General features: G+C 40.8%; 1 pseudogene; it reads right to left on the bottom strand.

Annotated features, from left to right (window-relative positions):
• Nucleotides 1-18,314: 18,314 nt before the first annotated feature.
• LOC122914658 lies at nt 18,315-18,466 on the bottom strand (annotated as a pseudogene).
• Nucleotides 18,467-27,787: the final 9,321 nt, after the last annotated feature.

Below are 27,787 nucleotides of genomic sequence, written 5' to 3'. Positions count from 1 at the left end.
GAAGCAGAATGAACTATAAAGAAATAAGCTCCTAAAAATAAAAATAATTTTAAAGTGGAAGCTGGAAAGCAATGCAAAAAGCAAGAAAGAACAGAAGTCCTCAGATTCAGCAATTCTTACTGTGGGAAAGAAGGAAAGAGATAGGATAATGTGTGAAAATCCCCACTAAAGTTCTCCCAAAGGGAGAGAGTCCACAGAGGAGAGCATTAGAAGTCTATCCATATTTCACTCACTGTGGGCAAAAATGTTGAAAATATTTTGGTAGCCGTTGAAGTAGCATAAGTTAGTCAAGTCCAGAAAATTTACAAGTCGGGGAAGGGCAGGGTACTAGAAAGGAAAACATGGCAAAGGCATTTGTTGTCATGGTGCCACTTGAAACATCAGAAGTAGCAGCAGAATCTGTTGAGAATGATCTTTCACCAAAACCTCAGGCAAGAAGGAGGTTGGAAACATTTCCCATGAGGGGGGCTTTCTAAGCTCAGGAAAGGTCATAGCAGGAACAGGGGGCACTTTAGCACCGGCCTGAGACTGTCTACTTGAAAGCGATAGAGCCAACCTTGGCCCCGTGTTCAATGCTAGAGGGGCAGAATCTTAACGGCTTGCAGGAAAATGGGACATGAGAGAGCTGTGGATATCCTGCATCAGGAAGAATGACTCTGAGATCAGATATCTGTGAGTACTAGTGTCCCAAGTCTTTAAGATGCATAAGGAGAGAGTGGACAGTGCGTACAAGTAGACTGCTGTTTTGGGTGTGGTTTTCCCCTTACAGAGCACATGTAGGAACCACTATTCATCTCCTGCATAGAAGTGTCTGTAGATTAAGTTTACACTCACAAATCAGGGATGGGGGACACAGCTTGATTAGCACCTTAGAGAGAAAGAAAGCAAGGTTTATGTCACTTACCCAACTGCCTCAGGTAGAAGTGAATCTCTGATCTTCAGCAAAAGATGGGTTTGAATTATACAGATACCTGGGTGGTGATGACATCATGCTTAAGGGCTGAGCTAGGGGATGGGCATTTGCTTCTGTTTCTAAATATGGTAGATGGAAGCTGTTGCCGTGACAAATGTGTATTTCCTATGATCATTTCGTGCTCTTTAAAAAGTGAGGCACCCTGGTTAGAAGCACTGAGACAAATGTGACAGAACTTTGTAGGATTCCTGCCAAAAATGTATAATCAGAATCTAATTGCAAGGAAACATCATACAAACCAAAATTGAGGAAGAATCTACAAAATCACTGGCCTGTAATCTCCCAAACTGCCAAGGTCATAAAAGACCAAGAAAACGTTTGAAAGACAAGAAACATAAAAGACAAAGGGAAACTCTGCCGGGCCGAGTATGTCACTAGACAAGATAGCTAAACAGAGTGCCCAGTGTGGACCCAGTGAAGCAAATAGGATACTGGTAGGACAGTTGGTGAAGTCTGAGTAAGGTCCCGAGTTTACATAATACTATTGAATCAATATTAATTTCCTGATTCCTAATTTTCCTATACTGTGGTTATGCAAGAGAATACCGTTTCATGGAGGCAAAGAGACATCCCATTTTCAACTTATACTTATGTTATTTTTTTTTCTTGAGAGAGAGACAAAATGATGAAATAAGCATGGTAAAATGCTAACATTTGGAGAATCTGGAGTGAAGAATATACAGGTAGGGTTGTCAGATTTTGCAAATAAAAATACAGAACACCAAGTTAAGTTTGAATTTCACATAAATAACACGGTTTTATTACAGATTTGCCCTGAATATTGAATGGGATATATTCATATTTTTTTAAAAAATGGTTATATGAAACTCAAACTTATCTGGGAGTTTTGTATTTTATTTGTAATATTGGGGATATATTTATAGTGAAACAATTATTCATCATTTACATGAAATTTAAATTTAAATGGGATGCTCGGTGTTTTTTCTGGCAACCCTACATACAGCATTTCTTCTCATAGGTTCTCAGTTCTTTCAAAATAGAGTTTAAAAAAGACCGAAGACCTCTGAGACTCGAGTCAAATTCACTCTGTTGTAGTGATTTTAAGAGACTTGCATCCATTATAGTGAAAAAAACAAAAACAAACAAACAAGCAAAAAACCAACACCCCAGTTGCTACCCTAGAAGGAGCATCCCTCTGCTTTGAAATGTGAATGAGCATCTTCCCTGAAAGAGGTGGAAGAGAAGTCCAGAAGGACATAATATGTGTGAGATTTCATGTACTTGGATCTTACTATATAGTTTTTTTGTTGTTGTTTATTCTGTTTTGTTTTTTGTATCCACTCTGGAAAACAGTATGGAGCATCCTCAAAAAGTTGAAAATACAGCTACCCTATGACCCGGAAATTGCACCACTGGGTATTTACCCCAAATACACACATGTAGCAATCCGAAGGGGCACCTGCACCCCAATGTTTATAGCAACAGTGTCCACAACAGTTAAACGGTGGAAAGAGCCCAGATGTTCACTGATAGATGAATGGGTAAAAAAGATGTGGTATAGATAAGATGTATGCCTGTGTGTGTGTGTGTGTGTGTGTGTGTATACACACCAAATCACAATGGAATATTACACAGCCAACAAAATTGAAATCTTGCCATTTGTAATGGGTGGGTGGATAGAGGGTATTATGCTAAGCAAAAGAAGCCAATCAGAGAAAGACAAATATATGATCTCACTGATAATGTGGATCATGTGGATAATGAGAAATAAGGTAGAGCATCATAGGGGAAGAGAGGAAAAAATGAAACAAGATGGAACCAGAGAGCGAGACAAACCATGAGAGACTCTTAATGTTAGGACACAAACTGAGGGTTGCTAGAGGGGGTAGGAGTGGGGGGATGGGGTGGCGGGGGATGGACATCGGGGAGGGGATGTGCTGTGGTGAGGGCCGTGTGTTGTGTAAGACTGGTGAATCACAGACCTATGCCCCTGAAACAAATAATACATCATATGTTAATAATAAATTAAAATAAATACAATAAATTAAATGAAATAAATTATAAATAAATAAATATCTAGTAGAGATTTGATAAGGAGAGGGAGGCTATATTAAATCTGGAGCAGGGGCGATTTTTATTTTGTTGGCATTGTCTTGCTGGAGTTCATGCTATCCCTTCAAGTCATTGTCTAACCGCTGATAAAATACGCTGGACACCTTGACTTCACAGTTTGAGATGAGAAATGGAATCAAATGTTTATTTTCAACCTTGGAATTAAGTGATGTGCTGCTGTGCAACACTTCTGAACTTTGTAGAGGCACGTGAGGTACAAACTGATGTCCATTGCCAGAGCCAGGAGACGCACTGGGGGAGCATGAATGGGACCAGGGAGGAGGACTAACGCTGTTCAGCCTGGGCAGGGCAGGTAAGCCCGTCTCACTGCCGGAGAAATGCTAACGGGTCAGTTAGAGCTTCTTATTAGAAGCCCCCTCCAATAAACTTTATCAGTAACAGAGCACCTTCCAAATTTTATATTCTGTCTTTCATTTTAACAGCTTTATTGATGTATGACTTAATGCAGAAACAACCCCCCGCGCATGTTGAGTATACGCAGCCTAACAAGCTTGCACATACTGAATACGCCTGTGATCTTCTCTGCTCCATCAAGGTAATAAACATTTTCATCATTTCAGAAAGCTTCTTTGCCTACTGCTCTCATTTTTAAAAAAGTTTTGGGTGTAGTAAGAACACAGCATGGCTTCTATCCTTTGGACAAAATTTTAAGTGGGCTGTATGGTGTTGTGAAGTCTAGGCCAGTGTGGTATGCTAGATCTCTGCAGTGTATTCGCTTGCCATGATTGAAAGGTCATACCCCTTGAACAATACTCCCCATGTCCCCTCCTACCGGCCTCCTCAGTCACCCTTCTAGTCTCCTCTTCCATGAATTTGACTCTTGAGACTCCTCGTCCTAAGCCGAATCCTACAGCATTTGGTCTTGTAGGAGCGGCTGACTTCTCTTAGCAGTATGTCCTGCAGGGAGATAGTCTGTTTTTCCATCCTGAACTTTGCATGGGGAAGAAAAGAATGTTCTTTCTTGTCCTCTCTCCTCCCACATTCTTACCAGTGTCTATACGTGAGGTAAGAGTCAATGAGTTTAAGATCTTTCCGCAGGTTACATTTGTACAAGATTTTATAATGGCTTCTTTTTTTTTTTTAAGTTTTTTTTTTTTTTAATTGATTTGACAGACAGAGATCCCAAGTAGACAGAGAGGCAGGCAGAGAGAGAGGGGGAAGCGAGCTCCCTGCTGAGCAGAGAGCCTAATGCGGGGCTCAAACCCAGGACCCCCAAATTCATGACCTGAGCCAAAGGCAGAGGCTTAACCCACTGAGCCACCCAGGCACCCCCTGTACAAAGTTTTAAACTCAGATTTAAATCCTGGTTTTCCTAGCTCTTTTGCTCATACTTAATTCATCTCTATGATTGCCATTAGAAATATAATGACACAATCTAATATTTATGTAATAATTATAAACAGTCACATCCAGTATCAATACCCATTCTCTTTCCCTACACTGCATGGCCTCTCTTGAGTCAGTATGTGTTGGTCTCCATATATGTACGATATTTAGTGGAGAATCAATAATTGAATGAGATACTAAGTGCTTGCTATTTCAATAACTATTATTCTATTATTAGTAAAAGCTGTTAATTATTTTAAATAATTATAGTTAATCTCAACTTTACAAATTGGTAACAGAAAGGCCTTAGTTTACTGATTGGGCCCTCAGTTCACTTCATTATTCTTTGCCAAGTTATTCTAAGGTTTTCCCTTCATAAAGTTATGAACCAGAGGGCAGACTTTCTTTTGTTTTTTGTTTTTGTTTTTTTCAAGATTTTACTTATTTATCTGACAGACAGAGATCACAAATAGGCAGAGAGGCAGGCCAAGAGAGAGGAAAGGAAGCAGGCTCCCTGCCGAGCAGAGAGCTTGATGCGGGGCTCGATCCCAGGACCCCAAGATCATGACCTGAGCCAAAAGCAGAGGTTTAACCCACTGAGCCACCCAGGCGCCCCAAGGGCAGACTTTCTATTGCTTACCAAACCACTGTGCTTTCTGTGATAGAGACAAGTATCATTCAGCACAGACTCACCTACAGCCTGAAGCAAAGCCATCTTAACCAACTGGCAGTCTTTTTGAGAAGGGAAATTAAATGCTCCTTGTGAGCCACTGAGGTTTTATGGTGATTTGTTATGCAGTATTATTGCATAGCTGACTCTTACAAATTACTCCCAATTTTGTTTGAGAAGCCACTAGGGAAAAGGTCTTCTGTAGGGAGCCTGCATTAATCCGTTCTCTCTGCGGCTCTCATGTTTCTCACTGCTGTGTATTTCAGGAAGAGTGAGTGAGTAGTACTATGTTGTGTGGCAGAATGCGGGGGTGGCTACCTGCTGCTTCCGTTCTCAACTGTCTTTGGTGGAGAAAGGCATGCTGGATGGTGTTTACGTGAATGACACATTCCCATGCAGGTCCCGGGGAATTCTTGGCAAACTGACTGTAATTCTACCAACCCTTTCTGTCTAACTCAAGATAGCATATTGTAGGAAATGCAGGAGAGTGATGTTGCCTTAGAGAGACTGTACTGAATCTACTTTAAAATGTCTATGAAAATAATTGTTCAGGACCGTGAGTATTTTAATATTGATCTACTCAACAGCCAACTGTGACTTGAAGTGGGTGTGATTCCAGTAAAAACTCTCTCCCCAGACCTCATTTCTCTCTTATTCTCTACAAGTGTATTAACTTCTGCTTCAGGAATTGGAATTTTTCCCTGCTCTCTTTTCTTCTGGGGGTCTTCCAAAGGAAAGAGCATTATATTTGTTGTGCAAAACATTGATTTTGACACCCAAAATGCCCTTTTTAAAAAAAAATACAATCTTATAACCTATTAGATTTTGTGAAGGAAAGGAAACCTGTGGAACCTCACTGCCTTACCTGCTCTGAAAGATCCCTTTCCTGGTGTACAGTATGCTTGTTCATGACATCTTCCAGTATCAGGACATTGCAAGTACTTTCAGTTATTAGAACTGAAGTCTGTTTAATAATATTAAGTCTATTTTAATAACTTAAATTTTAATAACTGACTGTTTGGTAACTGCCAAACAGCAACACTATCTAGCAAAATGGTAATTCAACTGCCACGACTTAGTCGGTCTTTTGAAAGATTTTATCTTCATATGTTCCCTAAAACTCTCCTGTTCCCCCAGGGGGAGATTAAACTCATGGTTCTAGTCAAGGACTTGGAATGGAGAAGGACTATGTACATCCCATTTTCTCTTCTTGCTGTACAAAACTCACCCTCTTTTCTATGTTTATTTCCCTGAAGTCACAGTAAGGAAGAGAGAGAGAGGTAAAGGGGGAGTTACCTATTGTCAGGTTCTCTGTTTCATTCTTTCTCTGTAGTAATAGCTATGTACTTTGATGGCTCTTTGGTCTTTGAGGTTGATGCCACACTAACACTGTATGGCTATCTTATTTTTTATGGCTTACTTACTTTCTTACTTGAGAAAGTGCTCAACTTCTGATTCTTCCTGGGGCATGTATTTGTTGGTTCTTTTACATAGTTCTTGTGGTGGACTCCTTCTAAGTCCCTTGGTCCCTCTGACTGGACTCAGCTCTTCCATCCCTAATTCTCCTTAGACTTGATTCCAGTGGTTTCTTCAAAACTTTCTTGTGATCTAGTCCAGAAGATGCCCTTTGGGGAGGCAATGCAGTGTAAACCCAAGCCTCCTGCAGCCAGAGATAACGTGTCATGCCAGATGTTATTAGTGCAGGCTGCTAATTCTTGACCACTTCCTTAATTCAGCCATGTCCTTCTCATATTTTTCTGTCAGCACCAGTCATATATAGGTAGGTCCACGAACTCTGTGGCTGAAGACACTATGTCAATGAATGAAATCCTAGGTTTTCCTTCTTGTGAGATTTATCATACTTGACTCATTGGTGTCTTCAGGTCCTTCCTTCTTCAGCTTCAGAGAGTGGAAACAAATTACATGTCCTAGGGTTACATTCTTCCTCTTAAACCCATTGTTTCCCTCACTCCTAATCCCTGCCTTTAAACTTCTTTAGAATATTCAGACAAACCAATCAATGCCTTTAGCAATTGGGGCCAACCTGGAATCTCAGGCAAAAACCAAACCTTCTCCAAACACTAATGCCTGGATTATTCAGCGATTAGGTGCTCAACAGAGTAGCTTCTCAGCCATGGCAGACTGTATGACTGTTTAGCAAATACTCTACTTCCCACTTCCCATGGTAGGAGTATTCTCATCCTCACCCCACCAACCTTGAGCTTGGTCGTGTGATTTAATTTGACTACTGGAAGTTGAATAGATGTTACTCGGCAGAGGCTTTAAAGGCACTTGTATGTTTTGGCCTGTAGTCTTGCCATGGCCATGAAGAGACTATGTGCCAGACAGCTGCTCTTTCAGGTTCGGTTTCAGAACAGAAGATGGAGAGGGCACACTTGAACTCAAGCACAGGCGAGCCACCACTGACTCAATGACCAAGGAGTCAGGAATTACTATAGTTGTAAGTCACCAAGATTTTTGGTTTGTTTGCTGGCAAGGCAGAATCTGATGAGTATGTCAACTCAAATGTCTACAGTAGTCTACAATCTCTATCAGTGCCTCACACTAAATCTATTACACATTCAGGGCCAGAGTCTTTCCTGTGTGCTGTGTGATCTGTGCATTCCTGCATGACCTGACACTTGCTTTAGTGCTCCGCTGTCAGCATCTTGTAATTAGGAACAATTTTTGAACAACAGGCCCCATATTTTCATTTTTCACTGGAGCCCATCAAGTTGTGTAGCTGGTCATGTATCTGATTTAGGCATTTCAATGGGAATTTGGCTGAGAGCAAACAGCAACCCTATCTAGCAAAATGGTAACTCTGGCTTATACTTTATGGTATGATACACGCATGCATGTGCGTACGTGCACATGGCATTGGCTTTCCTGGCATAGTAGTTCTCAATTATGCAACTTAGTAGCAGTTGAACCTGGAAAAATTGCTTAGATTTTCTTAAATGTAGTTGATTTCTTTGTAAGATGGTTTTTATAGCTATATTTATATTGTGGGTCTTTGAAACAAAGCTTTACTTTAAGATTGTTGGTGGATGGATGGATAAGGCTATGTCAACAAACAAAAGGCAGAGCTGGGCCAGATGGGAGGAAAACGATTGGAGGAGAATAGAAGTGCAGTAGCTTTTACTGTTCCGATGATATAAAATGTCTCCACCTCTTCTACATGTGAAATAATTGTGTAGGGGTGCCTGGGTGGCTCAGTAGGTCAAGGGTCTGCCATCATCTCCGGTCATGATCCTAGCATTCCGGGATCAAACCCTGCATGGGGCTCCTTGCTCAGCTGGGAATCTGCTTCTCCCTCTCCACCTGCCCCTCTCTGATGCTCCCTCTAATAAATAAGTAAAGCCTTAAAAAAAAAAAAAAAAAAAAAGAATTGTCTAGTTGTCTTTGAGGGACTAACCCACTTAGTCACTGGGACATTAAGTATTATTATTATTGTGGTTTCTACATTTTTACATGTCTGTCTTTGCCAGGAGTGAGGTCCAAATTACCACGTCCCATGGATAAAGAATATTTTATGTTAGATTAGCTGGGGGGAAATATGCCCAAGATTCAGACCAGCAGCAGTCTCTTTCACCAATATAATCAAATAGACCAATTGTTTGTAAAGTAGAAAAGCGCAAAGGCATGATGTTTTAACTTTTACATTTACTCATGATTGCATTACAGACAACAAAAATGTACTAAACCATACTTAAAATGTTTTCAAAAGAATTATTCCAGTAACATCTTAATGATTCAGACAGTAATCTTTATGAGGGCATAGGGCTGAAATTTACCCAGATTCCTCCTTATTTAAGGAGCATGTTTATTTAAAAATAACACTTTTTGGGGGGGGGCAAATGATAAATTCATGCTGTAGTATCTACATTTTGCCCATGATTGGGAAAAGTGCATGCACATAAATGCCTTTGCTTGACTCAGAATTCATTTGAGCCATTTAGTGTATTTTAGAGCTGCTCAGATCATTATGAGTGAGAGAGCCGTTTCATGTCATTTCTATTGTAAGTGCCATTAACGATTGCTAGGAAGTTGTGGGCCTGTGAAAAATTCATTTAGAGCTCTGTCCATCCTCTCATACCTCCTTCAGGATCTTTGCATAAGTGGTTGGTGTGCAAGACTAAAAGAGTGAGGTGCATTGGTTAAGCATCTGCCTTTGACTCAGGTCATGATCTTGGAGTGCTGGGATCTAACCCCAGACGGGGCTCCCAGCTCAGTGGGGAATCTGCTTCTCCCTCTCCCCCTGCCCCCCACCACCTTGCTCGTTGTACTTTCACTTAAAAAAAAAAAAAAAAAAATATATATATATATATATATATAAAGGCTGAAGGAGTGAGCGATGGGCTTAGAGAAGCCAAGGAGAGAGGTCTGTGAAGACACAGTTCATCGACATATGTGTGTATATATAGATGCATGTACATACACATACCTCATACCTACATATATATATCATACTTAGAGGCATTTTGGTTTCGTCTTGTGGGTTCATTCCATCTGCAGATATTCACTTAATAGCAGGCACTGTGCTGAGCACCAGTGCTGTATGGGGAGCAAAGCAGGGCCCCTACTTTATGGAGCTTAAACTAGTAGTTAGTTTGGAAGGAAAGAGGAAGGTGGTTCTTAGCCTGGAATGTAAGAAAGAAACATGTTTATCACCTCTCAGCTGGTGAAAAAATATCTACTGCACTCCTACTATAGTAATAAATAAACTATTTGTGACATTATAGTTTACATTTCACAATATCCATTCATACACATTTGACTATGATCTTTTGCGAACCTCTTTCCACCGCTTTGATAGATGAGAAAATTGAGGCTAGGTGTGCAATAAATTAGGAGCTGTTACCTGGTAGGAAGATTTAAATTTATCTTCTTGGGCACAAGAATCAAGGTGAAGGATGCAAGCCACCCAGAAGCAGAGGGGACTGTCTTAGAATGCTGTGAGTCATCCCATCTCAGGAGGGGGTCCAAACAGAGGGTATATATTCAAATATCAGGGAAGCAGACACACTTTCAGATCCTTTCCACTCTGGGACTCTGGTCCTACATGTGTCCTTTCCACTATTCCAGTGGTTTTCAAACTTAACGTGTGTTTTACAGTGACTTCGGAAGCTTGATAAAAACAGACGTCTGGGGGCACCTGGGTGGCTCAGTGGGTTAAGCCTCCGCCTTTGGCTCAGGTCATGATCTCAGGGTCCTGGGATCAAACCCCGCATCAGGGTCTCTGCTCAGCAGGGAACCTGCCCCCCCTGCCCCCCCCGCCCTGCCTGCTTTTCTGCCTACTTGTGATCTCTCTCTCTGTCAAATAAATAAATAAAATCTTAAACAAACAAACAAAAAAACCAGATGCCTGGGCTGAGCTTCAACCTATTGAATCAGAATCTTCCAGCAGTGGGGTCTGGGACTCCTTATTTCCATCAAATTCCACATCAAATCTCTGAAGTGAACCACCATTTGAAACAACTGTACTACACACGATGTTTTTACCTGTGCTTAAGAAGCACTTTATTTATTTGTTTGTTTTTTTATAAGAGATTTTATTTTTAAGTACTCTCTACACCCAACAGGGGCCTCGAACCTACAGCCTGACATTAGGAGTTGCATAATGTCCTGAGTGAGCCGGTAGATGCCCCAATCATTTTCAAGTAGCGGATTTCAGACTTTAAAAAATTCTTTGTTCTTCTTTTTTATTGGGCTCAGAACACTTAATAGGAGAGTCTACCCTCTTCATCAATTTTTAAGTGCTCAGCACAGTGTTGTCATCTTCAGCACAATGTTGTACAGATCTCTTGTTAACTCTCTGACTAGGAAACAGTAAGAAGTGAAATCCGTGTATAAGCAAATAATAATAGAATAACAATTTCCCATAACAATACTTATCGGTACTACATATGATGAAACCTGATCTTTTCTTTTGCATTTTGCAAATGCAGATTGAGACTCAGTAAATTAATGTCACTCTCCGCTTGTGGAGCTTGACGCACGATTTGAAAAGTAGATTTTTAGAGACACAGCCTCAGGGGCGATTTGGGTTGGGCATGGGAATCAGCAGACCCATTTGAACCAGAGCATCTTTCTCGCCCTCTTTTTTCTTTCTTTGATTTTATATGCTGTTCTACCTAACATTCCATATAAAGAAAGTATTCTTTGGATTAAAAAAAAAATTTTTTTTTAAAGGATTCCTTTAGCAATAGCAAGCTGCCTAATATAGCCTTGGCCCTAAAGGAGATAAGAATGATGAGTAAAACACTGTCTCTGCCCTTAAGTTACTTATGGTATAATTGATGAGCTGTGACTAATCTGTGTGAAGCAAATAATAGATGATTAAGTGCTAGGGAGATATGGTAGAATACTGGAAAGATCTCAGGCCTGGAAGTTAAGGCATTACAAATATTTACTGAACTTTGTCAGGCTTTGTTCTAGACATTAGGAATACAATGATAAATAATATAATGTTCCTACCTTCTGGGGTGCCTGGGTGGCTCAGTGGGTTAAAGCCTCTGCCTTCGGCTCAGGTCATGATCTCAGGGTCCTGGGATCGAGCCCCGAATCGGGCTCTCTGCTCCGTGGTGAGCCTGCTTCCTCCTCTCTACCTCTCTGTCTGCCTCTCTGCCTACTTTTGATCTCTGTCAAATAAATAAATAAAATCTTAAAAAAAAAAATGTTCCTACCTTCAAGGAGCTAACAGTCTAGAGAGGAAAAGAAAGAATCTGAGAGGCTTTTGTACTCACGAATTCTCATTGCCATAAAAGAAATACACAGGAGCATGAAGGAAGGACCCTAGACCGGTCAAATGGGTGAGGAAGAAGGGGCTTTTGACCTTGACAGTGTAAACTTGAGCCACTGAAGAGGAGACACCCAAGCAAAGGAGTGAAGGACCAGGTAAAGAGGCCAGTGGTCTGCGTGCAGCTCAGGAAGGATGGAGGCCGGGGCGATGGGAGAGTACTGGTGGGGAAGGTGTTAGTAGCGTATGTAATGCGCAACACCTTGAATGTCATGTGAAATTATTTTAACTGTATACTGAGTACTTTGGGGTGGGGGTGGGGGTCCTTCAAGGGTTGCCATCAGCAAGAATGTCCAGATTGAATTTGTACTTAAGGAAAACCACGGGGACTCATGGGCGGGGAGGTGAAGGGGCAGTGAGTGGCAGGGAGTTAAGATAGGACCTTGCTGTAATATTTCAGCAAGAGGAAACCAAGACATAAACTGAGCCATGGCCAGGGTGGATAGAGCTGAAATGTGAAGTTCCAACTCTGATTTTGCTACTAACCAGAAGTAATGTCTTGGGGAAGTCATTCGACTCCATGTCCAAAATGAGACTATTAGAAAATGTGCTCGGTGTGATTTCCCTGCTTTCTTTTCTAAAAGTATAAATTGATCTCATAAATGCTTTACCCTGTTTAAAGAGAAAGATGGGTAGTCGTGAACGAGACTAGCACTAGGTCAAACGTTTGGTCCTGAAAAATACTGGCTCGTATTTTAGATCCGTGTTAAGATGGGTAGGAAACCTGAAAAAACATCAAATTTAAAATATTTGAAATTTATACTAAATAAATGACAGTGTTCCAGTTTACATACAATTATAGATAGGAAGAAGCACATCATTCTCCCCATGCCCTAGCTTCTTTTCCAGAGCTGTCTGTAGGGGCCACTATGGAAAATTCCGTACTTCCCCATACTCCCTCTCCCCCTCCTCATGGCAGTCTCTCCTTGGTCGTCCTGCCCTCTGCCCCTCGTAGTGTATTCAGTAACCTTGTATCTCCTTTGTTCTGCTTCTGCTTGAGCTGCTGGCCCCCACCCAATTGGGGCGCCCCCTACCGTCCTCATTGGAAGCTGATTGTAGCTTGAGCCTTGTACCACTGAAGTCTGATTTTCTGTGCTCTGATATTTTCCTCTAAAAACATGTGTTGTGGATGTTGGATAATTTGTAGCTTGCTGTAGATATTAACATTGCTTGTCTCTGGTAGCTGACTAATGTGCTTATTTTAGGTAGCTCATTCCTTTGATGGTAAAGATTATGTGCTGAGAGATATTGAGTGCCAATTTTGTGGAGAGATATTGCTTATGCTAATTCTTATGCCTGGGCATTTAATTTGGTGCATTTACAGTTCAGCAAAATTACTTGGTTTTTCTTTTGTGGTACAAGGGGAAATAGATTTCTATAGAGTTTTGACTATTATTAAGGGTTATAGGAGCTAGAAGCTAATAATAATAATAATCACTGCCATTCATCGAGTTCTTACTGTGTACCAGGAGCTATTCCAAGTTTTTGGGGGGGTAATTTTTTTTTTTTTCTTTTTGCTTATCCTTTTTCGTATAATCTTTCAGCCACACTGGAGGGTAGCCATATTATAATTCCCATTTTAGAGATGAGGAAACTTGAGCTTAGGAGCTCCCTTTCCAATCTAGGTTGTTCTGTTTCAGCATTTCAGAGAATTTCGTTCTCCTTTATGCCCCGCACCCTCTTCCCTCGTCTCCCCTCCCTCACCCTGCCTCATTCTCTGTTTCATCTCTTCCTCTTTCCCTCCAGCCTTTCTTCTTTCTCTCCTTCCTTCTTTATTACAATAAGCAAAACAACATACAGTGGCATGGAATAGTGATGGCCAAATAATTAAAAGACAGTAGTTAAAAATGGAAGGAATTGGATAGCCCATGCAAGTGACTTTCAGTATATCCTGTAGATGAGATTCCCCAGGGTTTCTCTCTCTCTCTCTGACCCTCTGTCTTGCTGTCTCTCTCTTGCCGTTTTTCATCACTGCTGGCTTTGTTTTCAGGAATAGCCACAGTGCCTTATCCATCACCCCATGGGCCATTGTAGAATGCCTATCCCACAGGGCATTAAATCAATTAAGCATTGAAGGAAGTTAACTATTGAAGTGAACTATTAACTACTGAAATACCCCTGAAGATAAGCAGGGATATTTTGGATACGGAACCCAGAAAGTCCAATCTAGCAGACTTTTACAAACAGCTCTGACTTTTAATTTCCAACCTCTGTTGTATCAGGTCAGAATATATCTTTACAGGCCCCTAACAGCAAACAGATGGCTCTAAGCTCTAGCTCCCACACCTGGGTCCTCTAGCAAAGATCGTCATCTCTTTTCTAGGATGGTAAAAACAAAGGCTCTGAACTCGAGATGTTTCATGGGGATCAGACTTCCGATGGTGAGAATATTTGCCCCTATGACCACCCCCGTCACCCACAACTAAAAGTCTACTGTCAGATAAATTTATTTGCCCTGTACTGCAAAGGGACTGATCTTTCTTCAAATGCTGATGTGCCAGAGATGAAGGTTATCACAAGCTGAGACTGTCAGGTCTAGGCAAGCCAGTTGGTTTAACTGAGATTTGTTTTAATAGGAGGAAACCCGGAAGGAGTAGGGAGCAGGGAGGGGGCATAGTTCGCAGCTGCTGAAGCTCTGCCCTGCCTTCCAGGTGGAAAGGAAGGAGCGCTCCATCCAGACCACACACTTGCCAGTGACCCACAGTAGGCTGTGTGTGCAGAGCTGCCTTTAAGTCGGGTTTTTTTAAATTTGCTTTTTAACCCAGTGGTTTTTTTTGTTTTGTTTTGTTTTTTTGTTTTTGTTTTTTTTTAGAAAAGAAAGGATCGGTTCATTTGCAGGACTAAGGCTGAAGCTCTAAACAGTAGAGGGTTGTACCTGGGAGCATTGGGATGGTCACAGGGTCATTGTTATGCAGACGAAGGTTTGTTAATGGATGGGGTATAGCTTTTGTAGTCAGGCTCATCCTACTTGGGCTGCTACAACCAAATGCCAGAGACTGGGTAGCCTGCAGACTTTCCTTTGTCACAGTTCCGGAGGCTGCAAGTCGGAGGAGATCAGGGTGCTGGCAAGATCTGGAGAGAGACTCTTCCTGGCTCAGAGCTGGCCAGTCCCACTGGGTGGAAAGTGCAGGGGGGCTCTGTGGAGTCTTTTACCTAAGAGGACGAATTCCATTCCCAAGGGCTCCAAACCTAATCACCAGGTAAGGGGTTCACCTACTAACACCGGCACTCTTGGGGGTTAGGATTGCAATACATGAATTTTAGGGGGACGCAAACATTCAGACCAGAGCAGCGTGCAGCTGCTGTTGTGGTTTACAGCTTTTTAACACTGAACCTGTGACTTAGCCTCTGCAAACTTTGGTTTCTTTGTAAAATGGGACTAATATTAGTACCTCACCTGTTGTATACATGTAAGCAAGATTATTAATGAAGTAGCAGATGTCGTGACTGAGTACATGTTATTTTTCTGTTTTCATTAAACTGTTGGGTTCAGAAGGAGTTTAGGAAGAGTTGGCTGAGTTGGAAGTAAAAAAAAAAAAACAAAAAAACAACCACAATTGCCCTACCCCGTAATGTGCCTCATTCTGACTGAGCTGGGATCTCTTGAAACTAGTTACTGCAGAGCACCTTCACTTTCCTTTGAAATAGGATTTCAGATCTCAATTTAAAGGAGATTTTTTTTTTTAATGCAAATATATCCTATGCGCAGCATCTTCTGCCCTCTTCTGGCTTCTTCAAGAAATTCAAGTATGTGTATAAGCTAAATAGAAAGTGCTTTTTTAAAAAAAAAAAAAAAAAGCTTTTAGTGGACATCTACCATTTGCTCTTTCTCTATTTCTGGATGAAAAAGATATATCCGTAATAGATTATAAGAAGACAGGAATTATCAGAAATCTTTGATTTTTTTTCTTCCTCAACAATTTGTTTTTGAAATGGAGATTTCATTCTGCTATTTTATTCAATCCTATCCTCCCAGGACCAGTTCTGCATATCATAACTACTAAATAAATAATTAAACCGTGCCAAAAATGATTGCGGAGACTAAAATCTGAGGTCATTATAATTCTTGAGATAATTAATCAGATGTTTAAAATAGAACCAGCATGTGAGAACCTTTGATTATAGAAAAAGCCTGGGGCTAAAAGTCCCAGTTCTATTAGAGATTATATTGGATTTTAACTTCTTATGCCCCAGCCTTCAAAAAATAAATAAAAGCATAATTTTTAAAGGTAGGGCAATTCAGGCTGACGGATGGCCCTCCATTGAGATTTTCAGATGTGGCATGGATCAAGCATTCTTTGCTAGGCCTTTGAATGACAGTATTTATAGTTATCTGCACTGTTTCACATCCAGCCAGAGATGTCATGCCATGGCAAAAGATTTCCTATTAGAATATGACTCCAAAACAGAAGTCCATGTTGGTAAATTCAAGGGAGCCAGAGGACAGCTTGCTGTGATGGGGAGGGTCACAGCCAGGAGAGGGCAACTTGTTCAAAGATCTATTGCTAAGGAAGGTCTCCTGCATCTCAGGGCTTCCTGCGGCAGGAAAGGATTCATTGAACGAACGAAAGCAGCATTGGAGGGCTAGCCCAGTGGGCATGAAAAGAGGAACAAGTAACTGAAGATGAAAGCAGCAAAGCATTTGGGATGCCAGCTGCAGTTTTTCCTTTGATGTCTTAGTCTGTGTAATTCAGGTGTCACCAAAGTTGAAGAGTCATAATCCAGACTCATTTTCCAACCAATTCTCAATTGCTAGTGTCCAGAATTAATATGGTCTCTAGATCACCTCACTCATAAAGAACTAAACGCTTTTACAGCGAAAAACCTTACTTAGTCATGAAAACACGAGTATTCAGAAGAATAAGCAGATGCAAATGAGGAGAATCACACGGGAGCATTTCCTTTACCTTATTTTAAAACACAGTAAAGGGATACAGTGCTGGACTCCTGGGTGGCTCAGTCGGTTAAGCATCTGCCCTTGGTTGAGGTCATGATCTTGGGTCCTTGGATGGAATCCTGCATGGGGCTCCTTGCTCAACGGGGAGCCTGCCTCTCTCTCTGCCCGCTGCTCCTCCTGCTTCTGTGCTCTTTCTCTGACAAATAAGTTAAATCTTTTTTAAAAAAAGGATGCAATGCTTGAAATTGTTGTATTAAGTCCAAAGGCTACAGACAGAATAATGGAATTATTATAAGACCAGGAGGCAAATGCTAGCTTTGACATATATGATGTATATCCAGGAAGTAGAAGCATTTTCAATGACTGTGATTGAGGTAACTGCTTAAATATCTGGGAGAAAATATTAAAGCTTCAAATAATTTTACATGCCAGAATACATTCCAGGAAGATTACCAGCATTAACTGTACTTAAAAAATGGATAATGAAAGAAGAAATGTCTCTTGCTGCATGTATCCGATGGCATATTTGCCCTTAAAATGACATTTTCACTAAGAATATATTGACAAAGGAATATAGTTGTGTCGCTTCGAGTTCTCAGTTACCAAAAACAAAAACCTCTTGAAGTATAAAGGGAATTTACTGAAGGATATCAGCACACAGGATCTCTAGGATAGTGAGATAATTATGACTGGAGGTCATGCAACTAAGGAAAACGTGTGATCCATGCTGTGTCATTAGTGCAGACACAGCCCCACAGTTTCTAACTGACACTGGGAAGTTTTCCCTTGACTTCCGACGCTGGATGCTACTGTTGAGCCACTACCACTGTTGTTCCTGGAAGCTCCATCCTCTTGGCCGTGCGTGCCGAGAGATGGATTCCACAGGGAGTCTCCTTCCTCCTGTCACCTTCTGCCAGATGAAAGACCCAAGGATCCCACGAAGTCTGGATGACCCAGGCTACTCCCTAACTGCTAGGGAGGGTGAAAGTTGAGTGGGCATCTGTGTGTGCCTGGTACAGGGATGGCTACAGCTACAGTTAAGATGTTGATGTTCAGAAGAGGCTGGATGTCAGTAGACATGACATACGTCCCTACATGCTCACGGTATAAATAAGCAATGTGTATAAACACCTTATACATGATCCAAACCCCCTTTTTGCAAAACAAATTATATATGCATGCAGAGAAATAAGACTCTGAAGAGTAGAACCAAAAACAATTAATAGTGGATCTAGGAGAGGCTGGCAGATAGAGTTTGGCTTGTTTTTTAAATCATATTCATATATCTGTGTTTTTTAAATTCTCTATCGTATGTATATATTAATTTTATCCAAAAATAAAGGAAATAAATGGAACTTGATACCCTCACAGCTAAGGTAACACGATGCCTGACTTAGAATTGAGAGGAATAGTAGCAAATTTAAAACTCAAGGCTCTCTTTTTTCGTGAGAAACCTGAAGACAACTGAGGACAGAGGGCATGTGTGCAGGGGATGGGGAAGCCAGGCTAGAAACCCATATTTACTGTAGTCTTTTTCGGACATTGAATCATTAGGATAAAGCACAAACACAGCCCCCACGACCACGAATTAGGCAGCTGAGTTTCTCACATTTGGGGAAATCGCAGGGGTCAGCACATCCAGATAACAATGGATAAGCCTCCCTCTGGGAAAACCACTTTCATGATCATGGCATCTCCCTGTGCGCTGGCGTGGAACTGCTTCCATGAACGCCCTTCTCTCCTCTTCCTCCATATATACTGTATTTTAAGATCCCTGATTTAATAACAACAACAAAAAAAGACCTCTGACTTTTCTGTTTCATTTTGGGTATTTGTTTTTAATTTGTGACAATTGGACAGCATGATACAGGTGATTTGTTTTTTACTTTATGGCTAGTAAATGTGTAATCCTGATTACATGAGATTTTCCAGTTATTCACGGATTTATCTTTGTCTAGAGAAGGAAATGTGGTATCCACTAACCCAGTGTCTCTCTCTCTCTCTCTCGTCAGCAAGAGAAACTTTTGGTTCCCCCTTTGATTCAGTTTTCATGGTAGTCTCACAGCACGCATGCCCCTTTGAAAAGTCCTTTGAGATATTTTTATGAAAGAACCACGAGCATGGAATTGCTCCAAATCAGGATGCTTACTTGCTTAGAAAGATGAGATTAATTTACTGTGAGAATTGCATAGAAAGAACATCTCTTTTGAGTTGCAAAACATAGCAAAATTACCATATCTTGGAAAGAGGAATCTTTTCTTAAAGGACAATGTTTGTCGGACTGAGGGAAGATGAACAAGGCAGTCACCCTGTTCTGTGCGCTAGTGGGCTTCCTAATTGGCTGGGGCCATTGTCACTTTTTAGTTCCAGCACAAGCCCAGTGTCGAAGCTATAACATATGGGACTCTGTGAAAGCTGATTCAGCAAAGACATAATGTATCTTTGTTTCATCTTTAGAGTAATTATGACCTCTTACCTACTGTCTGCTATTTGCCAGGCTTTGTATCAGGTACTTTACGTATCTTATTTCTGTTTTGAATGCTTTTTGGAGGACAGTTTGGAGACTGACTCTAAGCTCTCAGTGCATCTGTTCAGTTCAAAGTGATTCTCCTTCTGGAAAGCCCATCTCCAACCTGATCTCCAATCCCCTCAAAAGTCACTTCTGTAATATGTGAGCCTGTCCTCCGGCCACTGTAAATTGGGCCAGGATGGACATCTGACTGAAACCAGGGCGTTTAGATCCTCTCTAGAATTTGAAAATGAAGTTAAGACTCACAGACTGTTGGTCTGGAGGTGGTTGCAAGAGAAATATGCGAACTCCAGAACTGTGATTCTCTGGGAAGAGAGAATGGGGTATAAAGCAGGTGCAGAGAAGGAGGAAGAGATCAAAGATAGAGTCTTGACATTTATCCCCAGTATCTGTTTTTACTTAAAAATCCAGCTCTAAATCCCTGAATTCTAAAGCTAACCTCTCTTTGCTTTTAAAGTAGCTAGAATTGGTTTCTGAAGGTTAGAATCTAGAATCTTGGCTATTACAGGGTATAAATAAATTATATATACATGCATACCTACATCCATAGAAACATGTTATCTCAGCCTCACGGCGTATCCCAGAGCGGGTATTATAATCCCTGTCTTATTGGGGAGGATACAGGCTCAGAAGCTGGAAGCAGTCTTCCCAACACAAACGACTTAGAATAGTTAGAGCTGGTATTTGATCTGAGAATGGAATAGCTTAAAATCCTGTGATCTTACTAGTCTGGATATCGTGTCCCATGCAGATAGATTCATTCTTTTAGCATGCATTTGTGGAGATCCTTTTAAGTCCCAGGCCCTGTGTTCCCAATGGTTCCACCAAGGTTGCTGAGTAGTCATAGATATTTACATGGGTTTCCACCCATATGTGTCCAAATAGACGGCCAAAGGCCAGCTGCTCAGCTCAAGGTTGAGGAATAGTCTTTGAGACTCATTGTCTGTACACTCTGCTTTCAGTAAAGATAAAATTAAGGATACCTCTGCCAAAAGACAGAGGAGGAGCCAAAGGCTTTTGGTATCCCTAAAACCTTTCAGTGTTAAGCACTTACTGAGTGACTGTGTATGTTTTAACTGGATCACAGGCCACCTGGTGTGATTTTGTCCCTGGCCTTCAGAGAGAACGTGGTCAGGATTGTCAGTGGACTGGTAATGAACACCTGCTTTGAGAATTGTTGTTGTTGTTCTCATGGTGCCCTGAAGAAGATTTCATGATGTGGTCGTCCAATAATATCTCAAACTTATCATTAAACACAGAGAAGTCCTGTGACTTTCCCAAGGTCACAGAACGAGTTGGTTGCCGAGACGGAACATGCCAGTTGAGAACAACGGCCAACGGAAATCATTTCAAGTACTTACATTATTTTTCTTCTTATTCCTCCAAATAACAACACATGTTGATGAGATTCATGTCAGATCCATTATGCATTCTACCCTTACAATCTGTCTTTCTCTGAATTAATGAAACGTAAAATGGGAAAATTATAGGTTTTATAGTTAGAATCTGTAGTGCTTAGGGTACAGAATAAAAGCCCATTATTAATTTAATATATTCTGGCTTATTATAAAACTCTACCTTTTTGTATTAAAATTTAAAATTACTCTAAATACTGAGAACTAAAAAAAAAATCGCCATTCTCAAATGCCATTATATTCTTAACATATGACATGAGTCATACATCATAGTACCTTAGTTTTTATAAAATGGATGCCTTCTATATATGGTAACATACAACACAGACAAAATATAGACAATATGGTTGATACCTCTGGAAGTGGAGATTATTCAGGTTTGCTAATTTAGACATTTTCTTGATAATAATAATTGTAGTAATAATTAGAACAGGTAACAGCTAACCCTACAAGACATTGACTGTAACCCAGGCACTGTTCTGAATGCTTTACGTTCATCAGTTCTATCTTCACAAGCCCCCATGAGGTGAGGGCTATTAGCAGCCCATTTTACAGGTGAGGAAAATGAGGCAGAGATTACCATTTTATTTGGTCTTGACACTTCTGAGCTACTTTTAGGTAGGAGAGAGGTCTGTCCCATTCTTGATCTTAAAATTCAGCCCACATATACATAACACTAAATGGTTAAGCAAGTTTCTCCTTATCTGGCTGTAACTCTATGTGGCTTTGGTTGTTTTCTTGCTCTGTTTTCCAAGTGAACTCCTATTGAAACATCAAGGCTCATAAAAATACAACCCTTTTTAAAGTGTTTTCTAGGGCGCCTGGGTGGCTCAGTGGGTTCAAGCCTCTGCCTTCAGCTCAGGTCTTGTAAAATAAATAAAATACTTGTAAAATAAATAAAATACTTGTAAAATAAATAAAATATTTTAAAAAATAAAGTGTTTTCTAAGTGTTTCCTAATTTTTTAAGAAATTTTCATTGTTTCATCTTCTTCTTTTTTTTTTTTTTAAAGATTTTATTTATTTATGTGACAGACAGAGATTACAAGCAGGCAGAGAGGCAGGCAGAGAGAGGGGAGGAAGCAGGCTCCCCGCTGAGCAGAGAGCCTGATGCGGGGCTCAATCCGAGGATTCTGAGATCATGACCTGAGCCGAAGGCAGCGGCTCAACCCACTGAGCCACCCAGGCACCCCTTCTTCTTCTTCTTTTCATAATCTGCTACTCTACTTTGGAACATCATTGACTTCCTAACCATTCCAAAGGTCAATTTTTATTTACTAAGTTATTAATCCCTTTGTGATACTTGACACTCTTAATGATTAAGAGTCTTAATGACTCCTAAAGTTCTTGAAACTTTTCCTCTGTGGACTTTAGAAGCAGAATCCTGGGGTACCTGGGTGGCTCAGTCAGTTAAGCATCTGCCTTCAGCTCGGGTCATGATCCTGGAGTTCTGGGATCGAGTCCCACATCGGACAGAAGTCTATGGCCTAGATTCTGAAATAAGATCCACCATCCAGAATGGCATTTGGCATAACAAAGAGTCTCAATAAATGTTAGCTGAGTAATTTATCCTTATGAAATTTAACCCATCCCTATGGTTTCAACTATGACTCATGAACCAGCAAAAGTAAAAAAACAGAGCTTTTAAGCTTAGAAGTTTCTGATCCACTCTAATGTCAGGCTTACTGTTACTATACTCTTTCTCTCGCTCATTCTTTCTTATCTGGATGATTTATTCTTTTACTGGCTCTTTTTCTCTTATACACACATACACTGAGGCCAGTGGGATATTGGGCATTGGGCTAGATGCTGTGTCTGGTGTGGTGTCTTCACGACAATTACTGGGTGAGGACACCAGCTCTTTATACTGTCTCTCTGCCTTTTTTCCTTTGCCTTCCAGTTCATTTTTCACATTCGAGTTGGAGTAGTCTTTGGAGAATATCTGTCACTATTTAAAACCCTTCAATGGCTCCACACTGAATATACAACAGAGTTTCAACAGCTTTGATAGCTCAGAAGGCTCTCAGTCATTTGACTCCTTCCTATATACCTACCCCCAATTTCTCTCTTCTCCCACTGTGTCCTGTATTCAGACATGGCACGGTCTTTGGTATTCCTTAATCATGCAATGGTTTTGTTCTCTCTTTCTCTCTCTCTCTCTCTCTATATATATATATGTGTATATATATATATATTTGTCTTTATATATATCAACTTGTTGGGAGTTAATGGGGGAAAGAGGGAATCAAAAATAACACTCCTTTTACCTGCCTGGGTTCAGATTTAATTTAGGGATAAACATGGAGTAAGATAAGTAGAGAGTAAAATTTCATCTTCATCATGACAATGTCTTTTTTTTTTTTCTTTAGATTTTATTTATTTATTTGAGAGAGAGCAAGTGCATGAGCAGAGGTAGAGTGAGTAAGAAGCAGACTCCTCACTGAGCAGGGAGCCTGATGCAGAGCTTAGTTCCAGGACTCTGGGATCATGAGCTGAAGTCAGACATTAATGGACTGAGCCACCCAGGTGCCTAGCAATGTTTATATCAGAGTTGCGGTTTATACTGTTAAGCAAGCAGGACCCTCTAAATCCTAGAATAAACACCCTTATACTATGTTCCAATCCAGGATAGCACAGGCAAATATTAGACTCATCCTAAGGGCAGAGGGTCTTTCCCACTAGTTAATTGCATGGTCCAGAAGGAGAGCACCAGCCGTCTGAGGGCAGGCCAGCTCTCAAATGAAAGGAGAGTGTACATAGCCCAGTTCTCCTTCAAAATTGCCATCATTTAGCAGCTCTTCCCCTCCTGTAGCAGAGTTAGTGAAAACTGCAGAGCTCCTCCAAATATTTTTCACAGTCTAAGTATTTTTAAGTAAATAATAAATATATATCAAATATAAGCAGAAGTCATCAGGACCTTTTTCACTCAACTTTATTTTATTTTATTTTTTAATGTAGACTCCATGCCCAGCGTGGGGCTTGAACTCACAACCCTGAGATCAAGATCTGAGCTGAGATCAAGATCCAAAAGCTTAACTAACTGAGCCACCAGGTACCTCTGGACTTTTTCAATTTTAAGTGGAAAACTAAAGCATCTTACTTTGCCTTAAGCCAAAGAGTGGAGCTGATTAGCTCACAAAACTGATAAGCATGGCGACTGAATTTTTTCTATTCTTTTCTTTTCTTGAGTGTGGTTGAGTCCACTTTGTTTTACAGAACTTGATCTGTCTTCATCTTTGCTTTTTTCTCCCTTGATTCCAGTGGAAGGCAAGCTCTCTCCCTGCTATGCTGTGGTATTAAGACAGCCATCAGCATCTAGCAACTATTTTACAAGCTCATCTTATCCCAGTGAAAAGAGAACTCCACTTTCCAGATCATTCTAGCAAAAGGCCTGGAATAAATGTCCTTAGGTTACTTAAACCTGTGTAGTAAAATAATGATCATTTTTGGCTAGACATGATCATACGCCCCTCACCCCTCAGCTTCCAGAACTGTGGTTAAAGTCAGGGTTAACTGAAGGACTGAGACAAGGGAGGAATGTTTCACCAAAGGGATATAAGAGTGTGGTTTCAGAAGAAAGAGGATCTATTTGGGGCAGGCAGAAACAATAAATGTCCACATGTGAATTGTTCCAAAAGGGAGTGAGTGATGAACCAAGGTAGACGGGTAGTTTAGGGTTAGTGACACCAGGTCTAGGCAAAACAGTCTTTTCTAGATGATGCTTATCGTTAAATTATACTTCTCCTTGATTCTACTGCAGCCAGCCAGGAGACGGTACTCATTTTTTGTTAAACTGGAAATCAGACTTCCTTGAAATAGGTGAACTGGGAAATCTCTTTGCTATACAGAAAATATTGTTGCTGTGACAATTGTTGAAAAAAGAAGCCTATTGGAAATGAGTCAGGAAGTAGAAGAAATAGTAGTCCCAGTGTCTGCTCTCAAGTGGAAGGAGTGTGCTTACAGCTCTGAGTTTTTCTATTCTGGTTTCTCCTGGAATCTCACACACATGAACACACACGCACACACACACACAGACACACACACAGACACACTCTCAAAGGATAAATCATTATCTCACCCCAAAATGATAAAACATAAAATAAATATGCCAGCTTCCATCCAACAGAAATAAAACTACTTCCAAAATTTCAACTTAATGGTATGTGTCAGATTGTATTGACTCACTGTGTGAGAAAAATTGCAGTATTACTCATTCTGATTTGAAATATCATATTTAGAGATCTCCGTGATACTTGATGATCAGCGAAAACAGACCCTTTGTGCTTGGCCGCACATGGGCAAGGGGTATCTGCGTCTGCGCTTTCAGGGGTGTCAGGGGCCTGCTTGTGCTCATTCCAATATGGCCTAATTTCATTTTCCTCACTGTCTCTCTCAGTTGAGTGTGTGTGTGTGTGTGTGTGTGTGTGTTCCGCTCTCCCTTTTTTTTAATGTTTGAAAAATACAATAGAATTGTCTTCTCAGCATGGGGATATCTGCATGTGTTAAAATTACATTTTCTATTTTAAACTCACTCTCTTTTTAATTTAAAAGGACTTGTCAGAACATGCAGTCTTTCTTTTCCCCCTCCTAGAAAATGGGGGATATGGAAACCTGAGATCTCAAAAAAGGCAACAGCCAATTTGGAGGGAAAACAAACAAACAAAAACAAAGAAAACAAAACCCGGGCCATTCGAGTTGATTCTATGCGAGTTGGAATCTCTCTTGGGATTTGACATGAAGCACCTCAGTACAAAGGAATAACAGCAAGAACATGCATTTCAGAAAAAGAATCTCCTTGTGTGGAAAGAAAATTGTTAGGCAAGGCATTCACTTCCTTTTACCTCAGTTTCCTGGAAGACGCTAAATTGAAATTTCTCAATTATTAATACCTATACACAGGTATATTGTGTGAAACATAATGACAACATTTATTAAAAACCTATTCTTGTGTGAGACAATGTGTCTTACACCACACATATACCTCATGTACAAACACATACAAATGTATCTCCCAACTCAACCTCATCGTGTGGTTTATTTAGGGGCTTCTCCCCCTCAAAATTAATAAACCACTCTCCTGTCTATGAATTTGGATTGGGTTATTATTTTACAGGTAAGAAAACTCTTGTTGATTTAAGGCAGCACACTGAATGCCGTGGTACATCTCTCGGAGCCTCCTTCAGGAGCGTATGCCCATCTCCCCAGCTGTCTGAAATGTTGGCTGCCAAAGCACACAGCCCACTCCACTTGGGGAATTTCCGCTACCCAAGACACCTTACTTGCCACAGGCTACACAGGTTCCCGGGGGCAATCCTCTTTTTCTGAGGGATTGGTGGGTAGGTAGAAAGGTCCACTCTTGCCTCAATTTGGGCCATTTGTTGAGAGGATGCCTCAAGTCCAGAATGCCCTGAGGGATTGGCAAAGACTTTGGTGCAGTTTAGCTTCTCCCTCTGACCAGTCCTGTTTCTATCGCCAGGGATGGGTGTTGATCAAGAGTACTCCTTGATACGCCTCCACACAAATCTGTCTCTTGTGGTCTGTTTCTAGAAACCCCAGACTAAGGCAGGTGGCCAGAATAGGTGGGAATTAAATGATATTACATGATTTACCAGAGACACTTATGTTACCAGTCTGAATTGTTCTACAGAGTCAATTCGACAAAGGAAGAAATGTAAAGGCTTGGCTGTTTTAAGCTAATTCTTGATGCACTGCTTGATAAGTCACCGCTATGTGCACAGAATGCCTTATCAATTAATCTGTAGCCTCCCTATCTGTGAGATCTATGAATGTAACAGAAAGTCAACCCTGCCCCAAATGCTGTTGGCTCACTATAAGTAGGACCAGTGATTTTATTGGTCTTTTTTTCTGGTGTTATGCAATGTATAATAAGGGAATGTGTGGTCGTCAGTGCCTGAATGCCACTTTCAGTAATAGAAACGCCTTCTGGGGAAATAAGATTGGTGCCAGAACTAGAATATGGAAGCAAACTTGAAATTATTTCACTTCTATTTCAGAATGTTTTTTTTTTTTTTAAAAGAAAAAGGCAGCAAGACCATTTTGAGGGCTGCAGCCACACCGAGGCAGTTGAATGAGAATCCCTCTAGAGCTTTCTGTAACCTACTAAATAGAAATCCAGTGTTCTTAGGTAGGTTATCTCAGCCTCTGTTCAATCCAGTGCCACATTACCTTTGCACATTATCGCCCACGGTCCCTCTTCTTGAGCACTCTGTATTTTTTGCCGAAGTGGATGGAGGTAATCCCTGAACAAAAATAAAAACAAAAATGTAAAAGAAAAGAAAAAATAAAAGGTTCCATCCAAGCTAGAGTAAGCCCACTCTATGCCATTCTGTCTTGCAGATTACAACCCCAAATTCTAGACAAAACAAAAATAATTAAAAACAAAAACTAACTGAACTCTTTGAAAATTAAAAAATCAGGGCGCCTGGGTGGCTCAGTGGGTTAAAGCCTCTGCCTTCGGCTCAGGTCATGATCTCAGGGTCCTGGGATAGAGCCCCACAATGGGCTCTCTGCTCAGCAGGGAGCCTGCTTCCCCCTCTCTCTCTTCCTGCCTCTCTGCCTACTTGTGATCTATCTCTCTCTGTCACGTAAATAAAATCTTAAAAAAAAAAAAAATCAGGCAGGTGGGGGAGGGTGGTCAAAAACTGAAGAAACACCTTGAACAAAGATAAGCTCCCCCCCCCCCCATTTTTTCCCCTCAGTTAGAGCTGTGCTAGTGCTGGAGGAAGTGGTAAAACTTTGAAAGAACCCCATATTTTCAGCTAGAGGCAACACAAGGAGCTGGGTCTAAACCTGAACAACTTCTGGGTCTCCACGGACCTCTCTGAGCAGGAAAGATGCAAATGGGTCTAGAAAAATTTTTGAAAACTAATCAACTTTGAACTAGCACCTAGAGAAGGTAAGTAGAAGTTAAAGTTTGAAGCAAAGTATCAATACCCTGGCAAAACAACTACAATACAAGTTGATATTCTGTAGAGGATTTTAACAGGACCCAGGGTCTATGAAACCTAATTTTCAAGTATTTAGGTTACAATCCAAAATGAGTCAATTTTCAAAGAACCAG

Source organism: Neovison vison, chromosome 7 (assembly GCF_020171115.1).
Source record: "Neovison vison isolate M4711 chromosome 7, ASM_NN_V1, whole genome shotgun sequence".
Classification (NCBI taxonomy): domain Eukaryota; kingdom Metazoa; phylum Chordata; class Mammalia; order Carnivora; family Mustelidae; genus Neogale; species Neogale vison.
The sequence above is the reverse complement of the archived record's forward strand: the minus strand, read 5'-3'. Positions and strand labels throughout refer to the sequence as shown.